Raw genomic sequence first — 7,302 nt, 5'->3', positions numbered from 1 at the left:
CCGGCCCTCCCCGCGGAGGGGCGTCCCACTCCGCTGTCACCTGAGGTCAGCGGGCAGGAGCTACCGCGAGGAGGCGGCCCAGGGCCCTGTGCGGGCCGTAATGAGCGGAGGCCGTGGATTAGGAACTACTGGACACGCAGAGTGTTACCTAGTGGGAAAGGGGCTGTCACGGAGGGCCTTTGCGGTGGGGAAAGGCGCGCGGTGGGCGCTCGTCGCCCCCCCCCGAGGCATTTGGTGGCTCCGGCTGGCCTGGGAGACTTTCTCCAGGTGTTTCGGGTTGCTTGCGTGGCGTGTTTCTGAATCACGTTGGCTTTCAAAGCACCCTAAAGACTCCATTCCCACTGGGCTGCCAGCTTCTTGGGGCACTGGGTTGGCTGCCCACGCTGTGAGCAAGTCTCAGGGATTGTGTCAGCAAGGACAGGCGCATTCCTCCCTCTCCACGGCTGAGTTTCCTTGTCTATTTAATGTCAGCCGTCTTCCCCACGCCCCCTCGGGTCGTTTTTTTGTTTGTTTGTCTGTCTGTCTTTTTCTTTTTGAAAACATTGTGTTTGTCTTTCGGGGACGTGGGTTCAAGGGAGAGATAAACCCGAATGTATGTTGCAGATTTAAAATACTGTTACATAACACGAATACAGTTTCATTCTTAGGTACATAAAGTTTAGGATGAAATAAAAAGTGACAGAATGTAAATAAAACGCACACAGAGAACGCGTACTCTGGGAGAAGCGGTGGCAGCTTTGGTACTGCAACCTGATGGATTGCAAAGGCAAAGTTCTGCAAGTAAGCATTTTACTCAGTACATTCTTTCAGATAAAATAATAAATGGAATGAGGAATTTGATGTTTACGCGTTGAGTAGCTGGAAACACAAAATAAAAAATGAAAAGTCATTGTTTTATTTCATTTGCGTATAAATAGTGTAACGTATTTAACTTGTGGACTTAGCTACTCTATTTGTCTTCGGATTTTGCTCATCTTATGGAAGCCTGTTTGTGTACTTAGAGTTTATTATCTTAAGAAGTGTATTGGCTTCTGTTTTAAAACATGAGCCCCAAATTACGTATCTTTGCCATTTGAGTTCATTGTTATTTCTGGATGTGGTATTTAAGGTTGTCTTCAAACAGGGCTCTTCATCACAAACAAGTCAGTATGGTGTGTGCAGTCTGTGTCACACAAGGGTCCTGAGGTGTGTGTTCTCTTTGCTGGTAAATGCTCATCTTCAATTTAAAATGTGATCCACAGTTAAGACCACACCGTTCACATTTCCATCTGAGACTCTTGCCGGAAGAGTAATCCCTGCAAAGCCGGCCAATCAAATGCAGAGATGTGCCCCATCGGATTGGCTCTGCCAAGCAGAAGCGAGAACGGGAGGAAGACTTGGCACTCAGGCCCCCACTAAGGAGAGTATGCAGATATGAAATCAGAATAGGAAGAACCATGGCCGCATCACTACCAAAATATTAAGTGTAAGAGTTATGTTCAAAATATCTTGCCTCTATACATTTTGATGATACCTTTTGTGTTAATGTTAGAAAATGGAATCATTACAAAAGTTGAAATATTCAAGGAGTGTGTGTAACTGAGTGTTTCCCATTCCCAACATGCTTTGAAAGGAGAAATTTTGTTTCACTTTTATACATAGATTTATTTGCAAGAACATTTTAATATGATTTTTAATTTTTATCAGAAGGAAGCAGGAATGAAGCCCAGTTAAAATTGGATCACTTGCCCCACACGACTTGACCAAATGTGTTTAAAGTCCACTATTCTATTCCTCATTTCACAGAGTTATTTCTTAAACTACATTTTATTCCATATTATAGCAGTAAGTGCTCTGAATGTCTCTGCTGCATTTCAGAAAATACAATAAGAAGAAGCCCTAAGCGAGGGATCTCAGCTGAGTTTTGAAATGGAGTGGGGACAGGCGGGGCTCCCAGCTCCCAAGTGACCCCCTCCTCCCCCACCCCGGGCTTGTCTTAGGAAGGTGTCTCTAACCCGACCTGGGGTTTGCACCATGGAGAACAGTTTGCACCATGGAGAACAGGCGAGTTGGGATCCCAGACCTGAGCCCTAGAGAGAAAGACGGTCGAGGAAGAGGAGCCGTCTTCCTGCTTCTAGAGTATTCACCAGGAACCTGAATATGCTAGGGGCCTACTCTGTACTCAGGGACACATGAGCCGCGCGCGGATGTCCCAGCCTCTTCTGACCCTCGTGGGAAGACCCGTTCTGGGAATCCCCACCCACTGCCATCACTGGATCCCTGAAGACAGAGGCCCTTGGGTTTCACCTTTGCACCCTTTTCATGAGTGAAGCGCAGGGACCCACAGCTCAACCTTTTGTTATTTCCCTCAAGTCCCCTATTTGGCACCGGCCACAGTACTCTTAGCTCCATCATGGCTCTGCTGCTCGGACCCTAAGGATAGTGATGGGGAAACTGCAGCTCAGTTATGTTTACGTGTGTGCTATGCGCACACACACACAGCTTTTAGAAATGTCGATTCTTTTGAAACCCATGGTAACAAATGTAAAGACTGCTACATTTGAATACAAAGTAATATTGAAACCCTGGATCTAAAAACTTAAATATCCCAAATTTTCTTTTGCTTAATAAAGCATTGAATTTTTAAAAATGTTTTAAAAACTGATTGCATAATCACCTTACCAAAGTATTGATCATGGAGAAAAAGCAGTGTTAGATGAAAACAGTCATTCTATATAACTTTAAAAATTAAATGACTAAGTCAGGCACAGTGGTGCACACCTGGAGTCCTAGCTATTCCTGGAGGCTGAGGCCAAAGGATCACTGTAGCCCAGGAGGTAGGCAGGACAATAGAGCAAGACCCCATCTCAAACAAAAGAAAATCTTAAAAACAGCTTTAAAATGATTTCTCCTGAAAAGGAAGGAAAAAAAATTCATCTCTTGTTTGGAAATCACTAGAAACTTTGTGAATCCATTTCTTAAATATGTTTATTACCAATAATTTGGGGATAACAATAACAGGAAGGTTTACCATTCATCAGGAAGAAAACCAAAGTTATAGGTCCTTATTTCTAGTATTAAAATATAGGAATAGCTGGTTGCAGTGGCTCAAGCCTGTAATCCCAGTACTTTGGGAGGTGGAGGCAAGAGGATTGCCTCCGGGGTTCAAGGCCAGCCTGGGCTATTTGGTGAGACCTCGTCTCTACTGTAAATCAAAAAATAAGCCAGGTTTGGTAATGCGCACCTGCTACTTGGAAGGCTGAGGCAGAAGGATCACCTGAACCCAGCAAATCAAGGCTGTGGTTGCCATGAGTATGCCACTGCACTCCAGCCTGGGTGACAGAGTGAGACTCTGACTCAAAAAAATGTGTGTGTGTGTGTGTGTGTATAAAGGAAAAGGTGCCTTGATAAATATTGAAATGAGAAGTTGTAGAGCAAAGACTGTGACGAAAGATAATTTTGGTGAAAAAAAATTGAAATGCAATGAATGTAGAGTCTACTAATTTGTTTTAATCCATCTGCAGTTTAAGTTTACCTCTATGAAAAAAAATGTACTAAAATCTGTTAGGAGAGGTAGAAATCAAACTTTCTAAGAACTTTTGATATCTTTACTATTGGCAAATTGTATTATAGTTTTTAGCATACATAGTAAAATGTCCTCTCAGATTCTCTATAATGGTGATTATTATTTGTATCTCTAAATAATGATCTGTGTTTTAAAATGCATTTTACAACCCCTCTTGATTCAGAGATAAATTTAATGCATTCTGAGAACTTACTAGATTTTTAACGTATTTCTACTCAAATATTGGGTCCTTTCAGGAGAATGTAAATATGAACTTTCTCTGGAAATTCTGAATGCTAGCAACTTTAATATTAAAAAATTGAATTCATTTGCTTGTGCCCAAGTGAGATAGCCATGTTGGTAGCTGAGGACTTTTACCCAGCAGAGGAACACATTTCCCTCTGCTGGATTGGTTTTAAGACCAAATAATTTACCAGAAATCGTTTTCTATGTCTTCTTGTATATAAGAAATGTCACTTCTACCTGTGTTTATTCAAAGGCAACTAGAGTCAATGTGACAGACACTTCTCAGTAGGTGACATCAATTCCTGATGCCCATTTGGAGAGATGAGGCTGAAGGTAAGGCAATTTCAGGATCAAATGCAGGATGGGGACAGGCCTGCTGATCGTGGAACACATTTATAATGTGGGGAAGGGAAGGGGGACGATGCACATGTAGGGGAGGGGAGAGGGTCTGGGAGGATATGTACCAAGAAATGTAAAAAAAAAAAAAAAAATTTTATATGAATGATGGGGTTACAGTGTTTTTTGGTTTGGGAATGTTTTATTTGTCTATAATTTCAAATTTCTCCACTGATAATTTCTGCAATAAGAAAACTAGTTGTGGGGGGGGGGTTGGTTTTGTTTTTTTGGTTTTTTTTTTTTTTTGATTTGGAGTCTCACTCGGTCGCCCAGACTGGAGCGCAGTGGCCGCTCCCGGCCACCGCAGCCTCGACCTGCTGGGCTCCGGCGATCCTTCCGCCTCAGCCTTCCGAGTAGCCGGAATTACAGGCGTGCACTACCACACCTGGCTGATTTTTTGATTTATTGTAGAGATGAGGTCTCGCTGCCCAGGCGGGTTTCGAACCCGTGGGCTCAGGCAATTCACTGACCTCAGCCTCCCAAAGGCACGGGATTACAGGCTGAGCCACCGAGCCCGCCTGGTTTTGTTTTTTAATGAGCCGGAGTCTCACTCTGTCACCCAGGCTAGAGTGCAGTGGCATGCTTGAGGCCACTGCAGCCTTGACCTGCTGGGCTTGGTGATCCTTCCTCCCCAGCCTCCCAAGTAGCTGTAACCACAGGTGCACACCACCACTCCAGCTAATTTTTTTATTTATTGTAGAGACAAGGTCTCACCAAGTTGCCCGGGCTGGTCTTGAACCCGTGGGCTTAGGCAATCCTCTCGCCTCAGCCTCCCAAAGTTTTGGGATGATGGGCCTGAGACATTGCACCTGGCTGATACTTGATTTTAAGTGGCAAAGACTATAGTCCTAAGGGATGATCCAAATAGGCATAATCTACATGTTCTGCTTCATGAATGAACACAGAGATCTCTAGATGTCAAGTGGTGTGAGATCGAGCAGGGATGGATTGCTGCTGATGGTTTCTGTCTGCCATTCTGAGTACGTGTTCAGGCTCAAGTGCAGAACTAAGCTTGAGGGTCTGAGATTGTGGCCAGAATCTATTGGAAGTAGGCAGGTAGGTGGTCACAGGCTAATAAGCAAGGGGTCATAGCAAGGTGCAGTTGCTTTAAGGACAGTTTTGAAGAAAGAAACAAAATGCTGATGGTGAAAAATGCAAAACTATAAACACATCAAGAGGCCTATGTTCCTGGGAGCAAAAAGGAAGATTGTCGGTGATGCATTTGTGGAAAACATTAATACTGGAATATTGTCTTTTTTATCATTTCAAGTCACTTAGCTTAGATTGGTTTTCAGCTAGACAAAGCAAAATTCTACCTTTGTAAGGACTCCAAACACTTGTAGGAATTCAGCTGTTGAGTTTCCATGAGAGCATGGTTTCACTATTACATGAATAGATGGTGATTGTGAATGCCAAGACCTTCTTTCCAGAGAAGCAAGCCTAAAAATTCTGTTCATTGATACACAGTGTTCTTCATGAGTAACTATTTTATTTATCAGAATTTAACTTTTTTTCCTCAGATGACCTTATGCACATTATGGCAGACTGCTAAAATTGTTCAGCAAAATTCATTTCCTCTTCCTGAACACAAAGCTTGACTATGCTTCCTAGGTACCATTGCTGATAGGTGGGTCATGTGACTGGGTTCTCGCCAGCTGAGTCTGAATCCATGCGATGTTGCCACTCTGAGGCCCGAAAGCATTAATGCACCCCAACTAGAGGGAGTGACTTCACATGCCTTTTTGTGAGGTGGGATCTCCCTCAGCCTGGCTCTTAGGAAAGCTATCCACCAACCTGTTTACCTGTTCATCAATAGAGAAACTGACCAAGGTATGAGCTTTCATGAGGTTGTACTATTACAAGTTGGATCTGTTTGTCACTGTAGCCTGTGCTCAAAATGAACACACTAATAAATTTGAATATCATTGTGTTTACAGTGTATTTGGAATTACAGGTTTGAAGCACCACAAAACAGATAAAAGGATTAAAGGTCTTTCTTCTTCAATGAAGAAAAGACCATTGTGAGGGCATCTATAAAAATAACGTGCAAATAGATGTCTTTCCCCCAAACTGAGTGCTTGGCTCACAATAGGTACAAAATGAATGTCTGTTGTCTTGTTGCCCTCCCAAGCTGCAGGCTGACATTTTAATAGCTCATTGGACATTTCCAAATATCTGGCCTGCAACACAGCATTTCCAAAATGGCAGTCATCTTCCCTGCCGGCTTCTGCCTCCTCTTCCTCTAGCAAGCCACTGTTGTCCTCCTGACTCCCCTACTTGCATCAGTGGCATCTTGGGGTATCCTGTTGACCGCTGTAAGCATACACTCACCTCACCTTCTTAACCTTCCAGCATGCTTCCTCCTGTCAGCCCCCCTGTTTAGCCACTCCCCCCTATAGCACTCATGTTAGCCCCCATGGCCCACACTCCCTGGCCGTCTCCTCAACAACATTTCAAAAAAGGATTCGAGGACCAGCATAGAATTCCCAACTTAAAATTTTGCCAGACAAAGGCATTCTTTCAAAAGACTATCGTTTCTTTTTCTATAGACTATTTTTTTTTAATGGCAATGTAAAGAGGACTCAGCTTTACAATATAGGGCAGTCCTTGACGTTAAATTCAATGCCATGAGAATCCTCATCACTGTTCAGAATCAGGTCATTGGAATCTCTGTCAAAGCCAGCACTGTCTTGATAGCATCTCATAGCCAGATGGGTGTTATGAACGTGTACCTGTCCATCTGCATTGCTATAGAAGAACCCCTGAGACTGGGTGATTTGTAAAGACAGAGGTTTACGTGGCTTATGACTCTGCAGGCTGTACAGAGAGCATGGTGCTGGTCTCTGCTCCTGGTCAGGACTCAGGAAGCTTCAACTCACCGAGGAAGGAAAGGGGAAGCCAGCATGACACACATGAGAGCAGAGGCAGGAAGACAGAGGAGGCCGGACTCTTAAACAAGCAGCTCTGGCAAAATTATAAGTTTGGAATTCTATGCTGGTCCTCGAATGCTTTTTTGAGATGTTGCTGAGAGCACATTTTATATGGGCACAAGTAGAGCCACCCACTCATCACTGAGAGAAGGGCACCAAGCTGTCCGCGAGGGATTGGCCCAGTGA

The 7,302-nt window shown here is 43.8% G+C and overlaps 1 long non-coding RNA gene across 2 annotated transcripts; it reads left to right on the top strand.

Moving 5' to 3' along the window:
- The first annotated feature begins 635 nt into the window (after positions 1-635).
- LOC103256643 lies at positions 636-6,125 on the top strand. 2 transcript variants are annotated; one of them, XR_002481765.1, is made up of 4 exons: positions 636-780; positions 1,242-1,465; positions 4,044-4,123; positions 5,707-6,125. It is a non-coding gene; the product is annotated as an uncharacterized LOC103256643 (long non-coding RNA). The 2 variants fall into 2 exon arrangements; XR_504085.1 differs by lacking the exons at positions 4,044-4,123; positions 5,707-6,125 and having other exon boundaries at positions 1,242-1,568.
- Positions 6,126-7,302: the final 1,177 nt, after the last annotated feature.

The sequence above is a fragment of the Carlito syrichta genome, unplaced genomic scaffold (genome assembly GCF_000164805.1).
Source record: "Carlito syrichta isolate Samal-C Ts95f unplaced genomic scaffold, Tarsius_syrichta-2.0.1 Scaffold290822, whole genome shotgun sequence".
Lineage (NCBI taxonomy): Eukaryota > Metazoa > Chordata > Mammalia > Primates > Tarsiidae > Carlito > Carlito syrichta.
The sequence above is the reverse complement of the archived record's forward strand: the minus strand, read 5'-3'. Positions and strand labels throughout refer to the sequence as shown.